Source organism: Coturnix japonica, chromosome 3 (genome assembly GCF_001577835.2).
Source record: "Coturnix japonica isolate 7356 chromosome 3, Coturnix japonica 2.1, whole genome shotgun sequence".
Lineage (NCBI taxonomy): Eukaryota > Metazoa > Chordata > Aves > Galliformes > Phasianidae > Coturnix > Coturnix japonica.
The window spans coordinates 35,175,369-35,194,709 of record NC_029518.1 but is presented as its reverse complement, the minus strand read 5'-3'; the positions used below and the strand labels follow the sequence as shown (position 1 = coordinate 35,194,709).

General features: G+C 40.3%; 1 protein-coding gene across 9 annotated transcripts in view; it reads right to left on the bottom strand.

The window, feature by feature from the left end:
* SIPA1L2 (signal induced proliferation associated 1 like 2) overlaps window positions 1-18,659 on the bottom strand; it is a 131,000-nt gene extending 112,341 nt beyond the window's left edge. For 5 of the 9 annotated variants that reach the window (XM_015857870.2, XM_015857869.2, XM_015857872.2 and 2 more), the window contains exon 1: window positions 18,390-18,658. The gene's annotated coding sequence lies outside the window, so the exon portion shown is untranslated. Of the gene's footprint in view, window positions 1-18,389 lie in introns of all 9 variants that reach the window. The other 4 variants (XM_032443332.1, XM_015857876.2, XM_015857875.2 and 1 more) reach the window with 2 other exon arrangements.
* Between the last annotated feature and the right edge of the window lie 682 nt (window positions 18,660-19,341).

Sequence of the window (19,341 nt, the reverse complement as noted above, 5' to 3'; positions counted from 1 at the left end):
GCTGGGAGGAATAATACTTATGGAAGTTGTAACGCAAGATGTTTTAAACAACAGTATTTATCTCGCATTAAAAAAGTGAAGCCCATAGAAGTGTAAACATAACAGTGAGATTGGAATCATAATACATTATATATACATTATATATATATATATATATATACACACACACAAACACACATACAAAAGGAAATGAATTCTTCTGCAATTACTTTGATAAAAAGCATCTTTAGTAAGTGTCCCATCATGTAATTCCCATCATAACTAAGGCCCTATACTTATATACTTACATTACAGTCTAGCACATATTCTATTTGCCAGACAAAAAAAAAGAACCTATATGGCACTTTCCGCATGTTTCAGTACAAGACACTTTGATTTAGCTAATTTTCTCATCCCTGATATAGCTGCAAAGATGGTTCATTCACAAGCAGTTTTAATAAACACAACAAAGCAAATTTGCAGAAGAGTGAAGTTTTTCATCATCTACAAGAGAGTGGTTTGAAAATAATGCCTCCTGTTTTATTATGTTGGGCTACAACATCATAGGCAGATATTGCTGGTACAGCAGTAGAGATTGACTCTCCTCTCCAACAATTCCACCCCACTTTGTTACCAGGTGACAAAGAAGCAGCCTAACCAAACAGCATCTGACACAGGAGTGCATTATGAAGTGAAGATTCTTGTTCTCTGTTGATTTTCTTTAAGCAGGTTTTTAATGAAATAAGATCTCCAGTTTACATTTTTAAACCCATTGTTCTTGCAAACAGCACTTCAAAAACATTACAAACACAGCATAGTTTGTCTGGTTCCAAATGAGGAATACACAACATGTATTTCAGACATGCCTAAGCAAACCAACCTAACGATCAAATTAGAAGCATCCCATAGGCACTGTAGCACAAGAGAAGAGACTAGACAATAGCTTGCCACCAATAAAACAAAAAATTACTAAGACCAAGGCTGGTGTGCTGTACCAAGAGATATGTGAAGGCCTTATTTAACAAGGACTTGTACAGACTCCACTGTCAAAGGGACATAAAAAAAATACAATGCATTTAAATTACTGAATAATTAGCAAGAATTGACAGTTTCACATTGCCATGTGCCACATACAGTTATTTTCGTTCCATCTTCAGTTAAAATATTCTCTGGGTTTGTATTTTTAAAGAGGCCATCTGCTTCTGAACTTAAACAAATGGCCTTCACTGTGAAGCAGTTACGGCTATTGAGTATTTGTGAAACAGGAGCAATAGCCGCCTACGAGATGCTTAAAAATAAGAGTTTGCCAAAAGACTGTCCATGCTCCACATTTTTGGGCAGAGTTTAGAAATCAGCAAGGCTTTGCACCTCCTTGCATTCTGCTAAGTAGTCCAGACTGAACAGCACTCAGTAGATTTGGCAACAACATAATTCCCTATCTTCTGCCTTTAAAGTACTCCTTTAGTACACTGACCTCCAGTCTAGTGAATACAATCTTTGGACTCATTAAAAATATTCATTAATTACAAGGAATTTAACCTGACCTGAAGCAAGCTTTCAAAGCTGCCAAAATTCTGGAAATACACAGCCTTTATCTCATCCACTGAGTCAAATCTAAACCAAAACAAACCCTCCTATTACAAAGTTTCAGTTGCTATTAGAAAGAAGATTAGAATAAAAACAGCCTCAGAGTTCCTTGCAATTCAGTTACCTTGTGTGCAGCCACGCAGCTTTAGCTTAGTGATGCACTTGTATAACAATTTATACCCACTAAGGACATTATTGACATTATATTCAGATCCAAAAACTGCAATTAAGAGCAACAAAACATAGTTGTCAAGAGATCCACCATTTCCACACATAGAAATCTAGCATCCAAAATAACTCCACAATTTAAATAATATCAGCTGCCTTAAATAGTAATCCCATTTTTTGTGACAATGACATTCTAACAGCTTTAAAGTTTAACAAGATGCATAAAAATAAAATAAAACAAAACCCAACAACAACACCTTGTATTAAGCTGATTCTACAGGCCAATGGTAACCTGTTTCTGTTCAGTTGCAAACCCAAGATCACTGAAAGAACAAAGAATAAAGTGATCCACTTCAGATCTAGGAGGGTTTTGCTTCTTTGGTTTATGCATGGAACAGACAATGAAACCGTCAGTCACAGGCTTTCTCTTTCTGCATATGTGCCATGTGCTCAAGCATGTACACACACATTTACTCAGCCTATCCCAAACCCAACAGTGACTTCTGTTGCATTTTATTTCCGTTTAGTAGAAGGTTCTTCCCAAGAAATTCTAACTATGCTGCAAGAATGTTAAGAACAAGATTGAGTGGCATTTAAAAAGTGCTTGAGACAACTGTACAATAATGATGCACACACTTAACCAGTCATTAGATCTAAGTACTTTAAATATCAACAGGCTTTACATTCCTCTTCCAATAACATTATTTGTATTTATTGTATGTCATGATTATCAGCTAGACAGTTTCTGAACAACTCACTTTTAAAAACAAAACAGGTACAAGAAGTATTGTTTTTTTACTTAGTGTTAAGTTAACAAGAAGAACATACATTTCAGAGTATGAGGTATGTTTTTATTCCCCAAAACAGGTGAAATGCAGTATCCAATGCTGATTTCTGAATAATACTGAAAAATTATCAGTGAACTTTTCTATGCAAACACAGAATAAAAAGAAATCAGGATTCTGGACATTGGGACTATGAAGGGAAAGATGAAAGATAACCCTGTAGGCGTCAGAAATGTTTTAGGGAAACAAAAATAAGTCAAGTGCAACGGGAAGGAGTAAGTTTACACCCAGACTTTGATTCTATTGTACTGAAAGTCACAGGTGAAAAAAATCTGTATCAGCTCTGTGGAACTGTGACAGTTCCATACAAAGACAGGCTCACTTTGTAGGGCATTTGTTTGTCTCACACCATTACAAAAGACAGCAGTCAGTTTTCAGACAGATTTTTTTTGTTCCATTGAGACCATAGGGTTAGGCCAGTTAGTCTAGACAGCCAAGTTACTCGCTTGTGAACTCTGATATTAGTAAGTTATTTTGTCATAAATTGCTCTTGATATAGTAATGAAAAAGTACTTGAGAACAACAACACCAACAAAAATTAGCAAACCTCAAGCTTGCTTAGTATGTCTTTCTGCTCAAAAATATCAACCTAAGAGCCAGACTTTAATATTTCATCTATATGCATAAAACAGTCAAAAAGACCAACACAGTGGAACAGCAATACAGGTGATACAATAACAAAGGGACTAGCACAACAGAAAGGCATTACAAAGAAAAAGTGCTCACCTGTCTAAAACTCTAGGCTCACAGGGAAAACTCCACAATAGAGGGATCTCCAACCAGAGATCCTTCCCGAGTGGCAGCCAGACTAAATGAGGTCTAAGAGAGGTGCAGCCAGGCTCCATTCCTTCTGGTCACGCAGCTGAATTGCCTTCACCTGCGCGCCCAGGGCTGACCAGGTCCTTTCCCCCTGGTGCTCAGTGGTTCAAGGCTGTGACTCAACAGTTACAATACTACGTGATAAAGCTTGCTAATCCTGCAGGTACCAAACAAACAAAAAGGCTAAGATTTGTATTTTGTAAAGTATTCAGGCACTTAAAATCCACTGATTTAGGAACAAACAAACAAGACCATTATCTTTGTGTTCTATAGACTGACTTTCCCTCAAATCAAGGAGAGAGAAAAACATTCAAGTCTAACTAGCATGAAAGGACAGAGTAGAAACCATTGTCTATTAATGAAAAAACAAACAAACAACTACATCACAGGAAAGAATTCAAAACCAACAAGAAATCTCACTCTGCTCTGAATTTCCTTAGATAGCTACTGTACTAGTCCCATACAAGACACTGCAAGATAAGTAATCTCATTTATTTGCCCGAAGTCAATGGGTAATCTGTGCTTTTGGGTTAGTACAGGGCTGCAAGCATGTCCCCTTGGCAGACGTAAACACAAAACCTTACAGGCATGAGCAGCCAGGAAGCAAATCTGGGTATACACTTTCCAGGGAGGTATGAACTGAGAGTCAGCCACCTTTCATCAGGATGTACACTCCGCCTCCAGCCTCTGGCTAGAGGAACAACACGCTCTGCCCCTCTGGGTACAATAACGTATCCAGGGTTGGAGTGAATTATGCTGGTGCACCACAGGCCTACACTTATTAAACAAAGAAAAGTGATTTTGTTATTCCACAAGTGGATAATGGCAGTCAGTAGAAGGATGTAGGAGGCAGAATAGAGCATGGGGTAAAAGCTATGAAGAGCTTTATTGTAAAAGGAAAGATTATGTGGGAGGAGGAAAGTATTAGAGTAGAAATGATGTTATTATAGTTTAAGAAAAAAGTATTCTAAATAGAATTTTTCTTAATTTATTGCCAAAAAAGTCAAAGGACATAAACATTTAATTAGAAGCCGAAGTTTGATGTTTCATAACATCTCACAACTGCAAGGCCTTACTGCGGTCAGTTCAACTGTAAGAGTTTTTATATTGTTTCTATAAATCATCTGAGCTACCAGTAATTAGTTGCAATTTTGTTTTAGTGTTTCTGAAGCTATTGTCTCCAGAAGGCTCAGTACAATAGTTACTATCAGTTTATTCCCAAGTAAGTAATCCCATTAGGATTTGAGCTGACTTTGAATTATTAGTTTCTTGGGGGAGGGTAGAAGCAAACCTAAGAGTCAGAACACTATGGTTAAATAAAACAATTTGAAAGCAAAATAAAGCATGTGTGTGCCAAAGTTCCTGCTTCAAAGAAGAGGTGAAGAAAAGAGTTTCCTGGGGAATAATTGGGAAGTATAGGTCTGACTGACAGCTATTTCCTTAAGTCATCAATAGCTGAACAGAAAAACACAGTTCAACCCCGTAACTTCCATCCAACCATAGTAACACAAAAAGACACCGTTGGAAATAACAGTAATTAATGGCTAAAGTAAACAATGCGTTACAAAACAAAACAAGACTACTAACTTGGTAATAATTCATAAGGTAGCTGGTACTGCACCAGAGATCATAGTATCATAGAATGGTCTGGGTTGGAAGAGACCTTTAAGATCATCCAGTTTCAACCCCTCTGCTATAGACAGGACACCTCCCACTAGACCAGGTTGCTCAAAGCCCCATCCAGCCTGGCCTTGAACGCTTCCATGAAGGGGGCAATCAAAGCCTCTCTGGGCAACCTGTTCCAGTATCTCACAGTAAAGAGATTTTTCCTAAGATATAGTCTCTCACATCACTAACATACCATTTTAACCTTTAACAATGAAGTGAGCATGTGGATGCGTGGTGGTGGGTAGACATACACTGTGAAAAGTTCTAAGTACCTTAAAACACATTTGGTATCTGATCAAACATTATAGCTCCCTTGCAATGTTCTAAGAAAGATTACTGGTAGATTACGACCTCCCCCAAACTTGTACAACAGAAGCTGAAAATATATAACTTATTAGATATAATTCCAAAACAAAGCATAAGGAAAATCCACTTTTCCATTGTTAAAATGATCATACATCTGAGGTCTTGTCTCCAATGTATTTCCACGATTCTTTTTGAAGTTCATGTGAATGGCATGAAATTGCTCCAAGACCCCACTCCAGCAGTAACCCTTCCTTCAACACTGGCAAACCCTGAAGGACAACAGTCCTAACCTTGAAAGAGCAGAAGTGACACAATATGGCAGTTTGAAAAAACAAAAGAAAGCAGTTTTTCTTTATTAAGTAAAATGCTGAATTAGCAGTGGTACCTTCCAAATCTTTCATTATATTTTGGCACATCTTAACAGTCGCTTCCATTTTAACAAAACGCATATGATGATCATTACATCCACAGGTTTTATTTGCTTTTGTCACAGTTTTGTTTTGTTTTTTAATTTTAAGAGAAAATTAAACGGTGAGAAAGATCTACTTTATTTAACACTGAAACAACAACCTTATTTTAGATTAGATTTTCCTGCTACATCACATATATATGATTTGCTATACCAGTCTGAAAAGTGCATCAGCTCATTTAGAGCAATGTCTTACAGCCAGGAAGCCAGAGTGTCACATCCACAACAGCAATGAATGGTATCTAGCTGTATCAAGAGCAGAAAAAGTCCACAGAAAAAAGTAGATCACTTTATTATCCATGATCATATAATTATGTCAGTAGACACAAAATTGTAACAATTTTCAGTCCATCCTGAGTATTTGATTTTGTGCTCTTGGAACAACAAACTAGAGAATAGACCTTCACAAATATTAAGTCTTCTGGTGTCACTTCAGTCATTAGTCTTTTGGCAATGCAGTGCCATTCTACTCAAGATCCAATAACAAGGCACAAATTGCTTTAACAGTTCTGAACAGTTGGCATGAAAGCCTCACTTAGCAAAACCTGTTTCCAAAACGCTCAACACCTTGGCTTCTCTGTATTTCCACTTCTACTTTTCTTCCAATTGATATTTTTCTTCATGTTAGGAGCAGATGAAAGAAAATAACAAGTTACCTACAACACTGCAGTGCTCTTTCACAACGTGCTTGTAAGAAATGCTAATAAAGAACATAGATCTTTCAGGATATCCACCAGGAGAGAAAAATCAACCCTTACAGTTGGAGGGACAACAGTTTGCTCATCACAAATACAGAGAGGAAAAAAGTTAGACTTGAAGACTAGTATAACCAATAAAACAAAGTCTATCACCGAAAGCTTAATCAGATATCATCAGGAAACTTTTAACAACTTACTATATTTTTACAACATTTCCATATGCTCTATTAACTTCAGTAGAACTGAACAATGATTCTAGTTAAAATGAACAACCACAAACAAAATCAGTACAGAGATCAATATAAAGCAAATATAGGAAGCCACATGCTTATTTTGGTGTTTGTAACAAAAACACTCATACATAATCAGCTATGCGAATGTGAGTCAACCCACCACAGCAAGCAAAAGCAAGAAAAAAAAAGAACTAAGGAAAAAAAAAAAACAACAAACAAACAACCACTACTATATAGACATCTTATTTCTCTGGTTAGTTATTTAGAAGATAGACATACTGCCTTAATGAGGAGGAAGCCAAAGACATATGAGGAGGAGAGGGTTGGCTCAGGGGATATCTTTCCCCCACACACACACTCTAAACCTCACACTGAACCTGAAAAACAAAAACTCAAAGCAAAACGGTAAAAACAAATAGTACCATACAACCAAAGAGCAAAGTAGCATGCCATACCGCTACTACTGTATTTTAAACTACTGTACTGTAACTATCCTATATGTAAGCTGTATGGTTTGCATATATTGATACGTTCATGAATACTACTGCTTCAGCTTTGGTCCTGTGAGCTCTGCATAGCAGCATGATTTCCCCACATCAGCTCATCAATGGCATTAAAATAAAAACAAGACTGTTCATGCAACCTAGAACAAAGAAAGTACCTGGCACAGTGGCATAACTGAAAACAGAACAAGAGAAAATACACCACCCTGAAAAATGCTAGAAATAAGATAGTTCATTAAATGAAGCCAAAGATCAAAAATGAGCTAAGACTGGCTTCGTATTTTCAATAATGGCCTTGACACGAAATGGAAGCTGCTCATGAAATCTGAATATAACACAGTTGGAAAGCACCTGCACTGTGAAGGAAGGTGAAAATGTTACTAAGAAGAACAAAGTGAGATCTGAGGAATAATTTCATTTCATTTTTGCATGCAGTTATTCATTCAAGAATGAAAGGAGAATTTTTCAGTCTGGTAGCTCATCAGAACACCAGAAAGCATAACCATGACATTGTACTCAACAAGAACACAAAATTGCACAATATTTCCAGTAGAAATCATGCTTCAATGCTATCTTATTTGCCACAGATAATTCTTCATAAAATACAGCTTAAATTCCTCTTAAGCATAACAAAAAGTAAAAAACCTGAAAAAGACTTGGGCGTACTTGTGGATAGCAAGCTAGACATGAGTTAGTAATGTGCCCATACTACAAAAAACCAACCATATCCTGGGCTGCATCAAAAGAAGCGCAGCCAGCGGGGTGAAGGAGGTGATCCTGCCCCTCTACTCTGTACAGGTAAGGTCTCATCTGCAGTACTGCATATATATACCTATACTGCAGAGTCCTTATTTAAAGAGACCAATGATCCAGTTACATAATAAAGTAATAAGATTAATACTGATGCAAATTCTTGAGTTCAGGATAAAGAAAGTTCCAGGCTAGGCCTGCCCATCTGCGCTTATAATCAGCCTTAGAATTCAACAACTTTTGAGATCTTACAATTTTATCAAACTAAAGTTTTGTCTCCTTCTGTTGAAAATGGGACTCAAAAGGACATAAAGCTGAGTTTCTGCACATACAGTCCAAAAAGTGGACAAAATTCCTTCCCATCTTTAGGAAAAACATCAGATGTGAATCTGTAACCTGCCAACTGAGGAGCACTATCAGTATTATCTCAACGTAAAGGAGATTTACATTAAAGGAAATTCTTTCCATTCCCTTTCCTGTTTGCTTTGCCTAAATCAGCACACATTTACATTCTCTTTCATAATGAAGCTAAATGTTATATAAATTCTTGATTGTTTTAAAAAACTCAAGCATACAAAAACCCAAACAGTTCTAAAGGTCTATTTCATGCGTTGGTAAGCATAGAAATATTTTAAAGTAAACTACTGTGGAGTTGGATGAGCAAGAACAGAAATCAACTCAATCTTCTGAATTACTCCTGGCTTTTCCTTATGGTTAATGAACCTAAGAGGTAAGACTAAAGGTAAGAAGATACAGGCAGCAGCTGCTTTCAGTGCTGAACACTTTACAGAATGACCTGGGTTGGAAGGGACCTCAAGGATCATGAAGTTCCAACCCCCCTGCCTGGCAGGGCCACCAAACTTCACTTTATTTTGGATTTTTAAACTGATTTATCACCCCATTTTCGAAAAGAAGTACAGATAACTTCAGCACAGATTATTAGAAGTTTGACAATAATAAAAGCAGTAATCAGCACAAGAGAGTTAGATATAAATTCAGTTTAACAGGCTGAGAGCCAATTTCAAACTCAGACTGTCCTGCTCTTTAAGAGTAAAACAATCTTTTTGGAAGAAATCCAATCGAGTAGTTCAACAGATGTTCACACATTCAAATTCTAGTACTGATAATTATGTTTTAGAATTCAGTGACAAGGTTAGCAACATATATCTGAAGCAAAACCTGATATGACACCATTGTCTTTAAATGCCTATTCTTTTGTTATGGATTACAACTATAAAATATTTCATCTGCCAATAACTTATTTGGGAATTTTTGTCAACTGGTTTAAACAAAGAATATGCAATATAAATACAAAAGACTATTTCTTAGGCTTAAATAATAATCTTTCCAATATCATAATTGAGGAATACTCTGTACTGCAACAGATGAAGTACTAACACAATATCAATATATTGATAGTCAAACACATATTGAATGTCAACTACAATCCTCAATTACCAGCCCAACTATCATCAATGAATGTGGTATTATATGGAATAACTCACATTAGAATACACTTTAGCACATCACCTAATCCAACTGCCTGCTCAAAGCACTGAATTCACACCAGTATTTTGTAGCTGAGAATTTACTCTTTCAAATAGTGTTATTGTGCTCAAAGTATCCACTGCGGTTTCCACTGCAATAAAATAGGAGGCATTACTTTCAGAGCAATCTGCATGGTAAGTTTGACAGAACACAGGCACGTTGACTCCTGTCTTCAGCAAACCTATTTCCCAGGCAGGCAGTCCCCAGCATGTACTATTGCAAGAGATTCTACAACCCCCACCCCAGACATATGACCTTACATTTATCCTTGTTGAAGGTCACGATGTTTATTATGGGCCATTCCTCCAGACCTCCTAAGTCATATAGCACTGTTCTTGACCACATCAACAATGAGATGTTACATTCTAATTTGATGAGGACAGGTTTCATTTCCTCTTCTAGGTCACTGATAAAGGTACTAAACAAGAGGTCAGGGGCCTGGTCTCTGGGCAAACTATGAACCACTGATTGTAAACTTTTTGAGCCTGACAATCCAGCCGCTTTTTCATTCCTCTAATCCTCCCATTGGAAAGATAACACTGCAACTTGATTATACAGATGCTTTGAAATCATGCTAAAAGCCTGGATTAAAACCAAGACAGATGATGAACAAACTGCCATAAGCACTATTAAATCTTAGCTAATAGGATATATTGTTTAAGCAACATGCAGAAAGATCACAAGCTTATCAATAAACAACATGTAAAAGATACTCAAGGACCTTATAAAGGGCTGTCTAATGATTGCTTAAGTTTAAAAGAACACAACAAATGAACAATTGCAATAGATTTCTTCCTCGTAACAAAGAGGATACAGAGATAAAGAAGAATCTGTTTGTACATAAAACAGAAAAGATCTGTATTTTAGCGTCTGTAGATATAGTTCATGGAAGAGACACTAATTTCACCACCAAAGCAAGAAAACTTGAAAGTGGTATCCCCTTATACATGAATTATGCAATGCGAAAGATTTCATGCTGTAACAAAGTATGCAGAAATACTAAAACAGAAGTCATTATTTAACCAATATAAATTATTAGTCTTTTACACACAAATGAAACAAATACATTGACATCTATTTGGATTTCCAGCTGAGCAAGTTTTCATGGTGACCCGAAGGTGACTTGCAGGGAGTCTACGAAGAACAGTTTGGTTTCAGGCAGGTTTTTTTCTTAGTTGTTGTGTTGTTCTATTTTTCCCCCAACCATATAGTAAGTCTCAGTGAGTAGGATCTAACATATTTGACATACATATTATTTCTTTTCCCACAGTTATCCCTGGAGCTGTCACAAACAAGTACCACACTGAAAGATGCAGCTGAGACAGCTGGTAAAGAAAGGAATTGGCTCAGGAGAAGCTTAAGTTGCAGTTTTAAACAGCTCTGACCAACAGGCATTCTGAATGTAGGCAAATGAGCAAATGCTAACACTGCTGAGTACAGTCAACATAAGAAAGAGGAAAACATGACATCCAGCATCTAATTCCTAGAAGAAAATAATATTACTATGCATATATGCAAATGTCCTGTTTTAACATGCAGCCACTGCATTTTCATAGAGCAAGGCAGATATTCAGTTAACTGCTTGTGCATACAAAGATACAGTTTGCATGCACGTTACCAGGCACAACAGCACACTCCTATAATTGACAGTATAGTACTACATATTTAACAGTACTTAGAAGCACAACAGTAAAATTAAAAATAAGGAATATTATGAATTTTCATATCTGTTTGCTACAGGGCAGTATGATGTAAAAGAATGGTCAGGTACTTCTAACAATTATTTTTTTACAAGGAAACAAGCTTTATCCAATCGCACAGTGAAACTCTTCCCTCTGCCCCAATAATTTTTGAGCCTGTTGTTTGACTCGGCAAGATTTGATAGAAAAGATCAAGGGTAATTATACTTACAGAAACTTCATTAGTAAAAGTTACATAAGCACAGTGAAAAAGTACAAAGCATCCCCTGAGTGAGAGAAGCACTGACATTAGCAAAATTATCAAATCTCAGAAACTCACAGGCTAATGAAGCAACGCTTGACCTTCATTCAGAAGTCTCCACTGACGATAATGATTTTTCATGGAACCAAGCTAAGAGGTTACCAAAAGTTCAGGCTCCCAGCAAGTCCCTCTAATCTACCAGCAGCAACCTCAACTCACCTACAAAACATTTTTGGAGCTCAACAGGTATTTGCTTGTCTGTTTTGGTGTAGCACTCACCTTCACAGCTCTTAACCAATCCAGATCTCATCTATCTCATCTCTTTCACTTCACAGATTGGTTAAATTCTCCACTTGAAGAAAAGGGGAAATAAGCCTGTTCTCATGTTGCTATGGATTACAACGAGCACTGTGTTTACCCCACCTAGTCTCATCATCTTCAAATAGATGAATTTGGAATGGCTTCCTAAGCAAACAAGGCTGTGTGACTGAAAGAAATGTACAAACATGCCATGTAAGTCACAGAGTAGCAGTCAATCTGAGAGGAGGAAGGAAACCACCTCCAGACTAACTGGCCAAGTAAGGGAGACAACATCTGAGCATTCACAGGTTTATCCCAATAGTTTGTGATTCTGTTAAGCAGTTTCTAAAACTACCTATATAACTCTATCAATTTACTCTGTGAATAAATTGTTGTTTCAGTTGGCCAAAAATGGAATATGCAGTAGAACGTTACTGTTCTGACAAAGGATTTTTGCTATTTGCACATCATTTAATTGACTTATATAGATAAACCCAGATTGAAGACTTAGAGGATCAGACTAAGGGATATCTTTATATTAGCAGTATAAATGCAGCTATGAAAGTGTCAAAACAAATCCCACATGTTAGCACATTTTAAGATTTAAAAAAATTAAAACCACAGCTATTTGAAAGCCTTCTTCATATAACTGCTCCAGCTGAACATCTCAATAAGTTTCCTGGCCCTAAACATGCTGTAGCAATTGGACAGATTAACGTGGAGGAAAGGCAATACAGGAACGTAACAGTAAAAGGACCTGCACAGATAACGTGGTATTTCACAGGAAAAGTAAATGTGCTCACCTATCTCTGAAGATCTAGACTCACAGAAAGGACTCCACAAGAGAGGGATCTCCAACCAGAGATCCTTCCCCAGTGGGGTCAGCCCTGAAATGAGGTCTAAGAGAGGTGCAGCCAGGCTCCACCCCTTCTGCTCACACAGCTGAATTGCCTTCACCTGTGCTCCCAGGGCTGACCAGGTCCTTTCCCCAGGTGCTCAATCAGTGGTTCAGGCAGTGACTCAACAGTTACTATACACATACTAATAACCTTTATGTTATTTCAGCCAAAATTACTGCCACTCTTGCACTGCATGCAGAGAAGTACCTTTCAGTCATTCAGCTTGCCATATCTCCTTTACTGTATAATGAGATTAGTGGCCTTTCATAATGGCAACACTAAAACAGTGATTGTATAGTTTCAAGGAGCACTATTTGCATACCACGTTTTTGTGAAACATACGATGAAGGAAACTAACAGAAATTCCCAATGGTTTCACTTGTTATCTTTCTAGTTTCAAACAAGTGCATGCTGATGCAAACTAATTCCTACCTTGTCTCAGCTCATATCACAGGTTCCATACTGCCAAACATAAAACGCTTTTCTCTGGGATTCAGATGGAAGAGAACAGAAGAGTAATGACAATACTGCTGAGAAAATAGGCTATGGGTGTATAAATACAATGGGTTGTTTTGCATTAGTCCAATGAATGAAATTGTTCTCACACTGGGTTTGCATTCATCATCAATTAGAATTTTTACATGACAAACCCAGAGCATCCTGCTGAACCCAAATCACAGCTGGCAATCCTTGCATGGCAACACAACCACTCTTTGAAACAGCTCCCTTCATTGCTATAGAGGGGAAAAAAGACACACAGCATACTAGGAACAAAAATAATAAGCTGTTGTCCTGACAACCTCACAAAGGCTTAGTTTACTACAGCAGAGCAGCGAGATAACCTGATCACCTTAAGCTGCTCCTAATTCTTCTAGAGCAGCTGGCCACTACAATAAGTAAGAGATGTATGCTTGCATATATACTATATCACATTATGAATGAGGATGTATGCATATACAAAGACACATTGTTCCCACTTCCCCCCACACACACACACCTTATGTCACACACATTTAAAGTGAATTCACATTGCAATACATGTCAAGTATTCACTTTTCAGTGCTGAGAACCTAGAAAAATACTTAAAGAACATCCAAGGAAACAAAATCCTTCGGTATCTAAAACTAGGAAATAATTGGCTTTGAACTGAAAACCACAAATGAAAATAATCAGAGAGGAAGAACATGTGATTAGCTCTTAGATGAACAAATAAACAAACAAGCAAAAGAAAAACCAACAACAAAGAAAAAAAGACCACAGAATAAGATATCCTATCTTTCACAAACGCCTCCTCCACAAAATGTAAGAGACAGAGAAAGAGAACACTCATTTGCAATGACAGTTTTGCTAACTATGCATTAATTGCAGAATTCATTTCTACTCCCCCAAGGAAAAAAAAAAGCAGCAAGGATTTTAATACTCGGTGCATTTATAACATCTACACAAAGCCATATTCTCTTCTTACTCCCCTTTATGTTCTTATCCCCCTTACTTGCCACTTAATTCTCATAGCCTTTAACAACTTATCAGATGTGATGGGAATAAGTGTGAAAATTCAAGATGAAGGACAAAACAGGGGTAACTGAACAGTAGTTTAGAATTTCCTTTCACTCTCATACATACACAATAAGCGAGTGACCAAAGAAAAATCAAAAACCCCAAACCAAAGGAAAACAGCTTCATGGGCTGTATCAGATTTAAAATAAGGGCTGGTGAACCAAAAGAGAAACAGAAGCCCAGACTGTTGGCTCGTATCAGAGCTCTGTATCTGTGTTATGTATCCTCTAACATAAATCCCATCAACCCCTTTTTGTATCACTTAAGTCTGGTTAGTTGTATTTTGAAATTCCTGTGCTTCAAAATATGAGGCTGCAGAAAGCATCATCACAGTCGATAGGCACCATGCCAGCGAGAAGTTAGGAGGCAACAGGGAGTGAAGGGAGAGGGGAAAGAATGAAGGAATGGCAAACGCTATGGGAGGATTATACAAATGTCTGCAAAGCTGGATATGTCACACTGCAGGATGCAGGGCAACAAATGAAGACATTATGTAAGAAAAGAATCAGAGTCAATAGCAGAACTCCAAGTCTTGTGCTCAGAATTTCATTTAAGCATCTGAATTCACAGAGCAGCTGAGGGGGAGGGGATGTCAGAAAAACTTCAGCTACCGCCGCCTTCCTAGCTACTACAGCACAGCTTGATACCTCTCCTTCAGGGCTTGCTAGATTCCCTTATTTCCAAGAGGTTCCCTCCTCCCACTACAGCATCTTTCTTCATCACATCTCTTAGTCCTAAACAAATAAACAGAATTATTCTTTAGCAAGTACAGGCCATTTTCTTCAAGAATACAGAACTCCCCAGATAACAGTAACCAAAACAATGCCCACTTCCTTTCAAACACCTACTATTCTTAAAACGTTTCACGACAGATCCACGAAGGCTGTTTGCTGGTGGGTTCAAAAAGACGGAGCAGCTGCTGATTGTATTCATTACACATTCAGGAGATTAATTCATATGAAGTCCAAGCTTAAAAATAATAAAAATTCAAGTCATATGGCACCACTGCTGAGTGTTATGAAGAATTTATGGTATTCTTAACACAATCTGTATTAAAAATAATTAGTGTTTCTTTAATAGAGAAGTATGTTTAGCACTTTTCTATCTACTGAATGCAAATTCCACAATTAAAGCTTGGCATTGGATTCTCAGGTTGGTAGACACTTATTACATTATTTGCCCAAAATTATACAGTTAAAAAAAAACACCAAAAAACAACAACACAACAACAAAAAACAGGGCAGAAAAATATTGAGGTGCACTTAAAGCCTAAACTTTCTGAACCATAAGAGGATGAAATTCCTCATAAAAATAAAGAGAGGAAGTGATACTTGTCTTAACTTTGCAGGATGTTTTAAAGATTAACGCAAATGATGCTGCTTAGCATATTGATATGTTTTTACTGTAAGTACAGCACCACAACAAATAGTCAGCCATCTCCTCTTTACTCCTCTGCTTCACAGTGCAGCTTGCCCAAACAACCATTCAAGCTTGAGCACAAATGGAATATGGAAGTAAAACACTTTAAAGCAAAAACTGCAGTGAAAGAGAAAGGAACATTCATCAAACCATGACTTCATTTCAAGCTGTCAGTATGGCCAATGTTAGGTAATCTTGGATGACTAATGTGAGAAACAAGATAACCCAGCACCCCACCCTCCTTCCACAACCAGGAACTTGTAATGTTAGTAGGAAAATGCAAGATACACTTCTCACTCCTTATTACCAAACTATAACGCTTACCAGTAAAAAGCATGAACCTACCGGTAATATCTTAACAGCGAGCTGCCTAAACGTAATTTTATTCCCAGTTAAGGCAACAAGCAAATACATCCTCCTGCAGACAGAACTGCTGCTCTGCACAAAACAATCTTAGGGGCAATGCCTGACTACCACATCCAACACGAAGCTGATGGTGATGAAAGAACTGCCTCAGTTCACTTGTAAGGGTCATCAGGCAGAAAAAGAGGCTTTGCCTGTGTGACCACTGCTTTGCTTAGTTCCTCGTTTCACTCGACATCTGCAAGAACATTTCACAATGCACTTGAGTAATAGTGCTTGTCAGTAAGTGTCCACAAGAAAGACTGAATTATCTTTCTCTTATGACAACAAAACAGAAACCTTAAAGAACAGCCTGATTGGCACAGCAAGCAAATACCAGCTGGAAACATATAAATAATGAGGTTTCATTTAGCTCTAGGTTTCACATCATACCCTTGGCATATACAAATGACACCTTTAATTGATCCAACATGATTGGTGAAACAGCCTGGCATCCTTACAAGTAGATATTCCTTCTTGTTACATCTAAAGTGCTGCATGACCTGGTAAACTACCACAATGGACTTGCCAAACCAAGACAATACATTCAGAGCCTTCCCCGTGATCTTGTTTTATATGAATGCTACATAAATTATGAATAAACTATTGTGGAGCTTAAGTGATGTTTAAATATCCCTAACGCACCATCGTTCTTGATGATTTAAACATTTTTGCATTAATAATGAAACACATTTCAAAGATCAAATGTAAGAGTCGAGTATTTCAGAGGTAGCAGCAAAGAGACAAACAGAGAGGAAATGCTGGACTGCATTGACAACAGGCACAGCTTTGGAAAGACTGAAGAACAAGATGAACAGAGCATCAGGCCTACGCATTCCTATCCCCAACAGGCTGCGATGCACCGTGTTCCTGAAGCCAGCTCTAAAATATTTCTGTCTAAAGCAGTTACGGATACGAGCCGGAGACAAATCAGCTGACAAATATACTGTGGTCCTTCTTGAAATGCAGTCCAACTAAGTAATAACTGAGAGTGAATTGGTGTTTCTTTCCATTTTCAAACAACCTTTCCTATCCAGCTGCCTTCCTTTAAAGAAATGTAAATATTGTTCAGAACTATCTTCCAACTAAGAAAACTTCCTTTAGCTTTTGGTAGCAGCACGTAGAAAATAATGACCAAAAACATGAAGACAAGCTGATCAGATCGGTGAATGATGTCAGCCAGTGAGCAAACTAAATTCTGCTCTGCTCCCATCAGCACCGAACTGATGTAGAAGACAGTTTACTATTCACACGAAGGAACAAAATAGACAGAACCAGAAATAGTAGGCTGCAGAAACAGATGACACGCTTCCCTTCCCTGTGGGATATCTGATATAAGAAAGCCATCTAGCGTTAACTCGTAGAAGTGAAAGCCGCACACAAAAGAGCTTAGGAAAATTAACGTAAGCAATTCTCTGTTAACTTCTAGTTTTTATGATGCAGAAAACCCGAACTCATTTCCCTAGGGAAGCCGGACCGAAAGCAGACATTGGAGCTATCTGCGCATTAAAGCGACCCGGCACCCATCCGCCTTCCCTGCCCCGCTCCGTGCCCGCTAACAACCACACCTGACGTTTGGCAACTTCGGAGTTGTCTTTGTCAGGAGCGCTGCCTGCACACCCGCACCGACACGCACAGTGACAGGGCCGGAAGAACAGATCCGCGTCCAGTCCATCCCGAGGGGCTGTCACATAACGAACCGAAGCGATGAGCCGGGAGATGCAGCACCCACCCTTGAAGAGCACACGGCAACAAAGAGTGTCGAAGGATACGGACTGAAACGCAGGTTGAGCCTCGTATGCGGTAAATAAGTAAAAAGCACGAAATCCACTTGGGGAAGCAGCAAGGGCTGAGCAGCCTCTCTCCGCTCTCCCCGACGCGAGGTGCCCCCCGCACCGCAGCTCCGCTCCGAGCCCTCCGAGCAAACTAACTCCGTGATTGCCACGATCCCTTCAGCGGGCTTCGCAGCTCGGAGCCCCGTGCCGGAGCAGAGCTGCTCCCCATGAGGCTGTGACCTCCCCGAGACTCTCATCCCAGCGCCGCTCTCCGGGCTCTATGGATGTGGCGGATCGCGGTGCAGCTCGGAAAGCGAGCGGTCCCCTCGAGCGCCGCGCCGGACCGCGGCCGCCCTTCGGCCCCAAGAGCCCGGAGAAAGCGGAGCACCGTAGCACGCAGCACGGTGACCCGATCCCACCCCCCCCCCCCGGGCACCCGGCGGGGAGAAGCGCTCCCGTGTCCCCAGAGATCCCCCCCCGGGCGCCCCGTCGGCGGCCGGCTCGGCTCCGCTCCCTCCCTTACCTGCAGCCGCTGCAGCCCACGCTCCGACCGCGGGACCCCCATCGCCCACGCGGGCTCCGCTGCCCCCTGGCCGCTCCTCCTCTCCACCCGTCCCTCGGGGCGCGGAGCCGCAAACACAACCAGCCGGATGGTGACCGCTCCACCTCCAGTCGCCTCCTGCTCCGTCGCGCTCTGCCCGGCGCTGGCTCCCGAGTGCTCTCCGCCGCCGGACGGGAGGGGAGGCGGAGGGAGGGGCGGGGAGCAGCCCCGCTCACGCCCGCTCCCTCCGTCCCCCGCACGCAGCCGAGCCCCGCCTCCTGCCGGCCCCGCCTTGCATTGGCTCCGCTCTCGGTCCCGGGGGAGCCCTAACTCCCCATTGGCCTCTCACGCTGTCGCGCAATCGAACAGCCAGGCCCCGCCCCGCGGCGTGCCGGCCGCCTCCTTCCCCCGGCGGGGGTCGCGGGGCGTTTTGGCGTTGGGTTGGGCTGGGATGGGCTGACCGGCAACAGGTGGGGCGGAGGGAAGGAGCGCTGGAGTTTGCCTGCCAAATGAGCTTCGGCCGGGCACACGCATTTTCCTCCCCCTCCTCCAACGCGTTCTGGTAGGCAAACCGAAGTCTGGTTTGGGGATTTGAATTTCCCTATTCCGATTCTGCGGCCAGTTCTGCAAGAAGCCGTGCACGCGGAAGCTGCAAAACAGAAGATACTATCGGCACCGACGCACTTGCTTCCATCTCATTCCAGCTCCATCACTGGACATAAGGGCTGCTCCGACAGAACCCAACAGGACAACCCGTGCTGTTTCATTTTCTTAGCCCTCCTGCTCATTCTCCCCTCCACCTGCATCCATCTCTCACACACAAGTACTGTTCTGGTCGCACCGGTTGGTGCAGTGCAGGCGGCCGGCTGCCCTGCAATGCTGCTCTGCTGCCCCACAAGCTTGTCCTCACTGCCCACCCCGTGCTGGGAGCTGG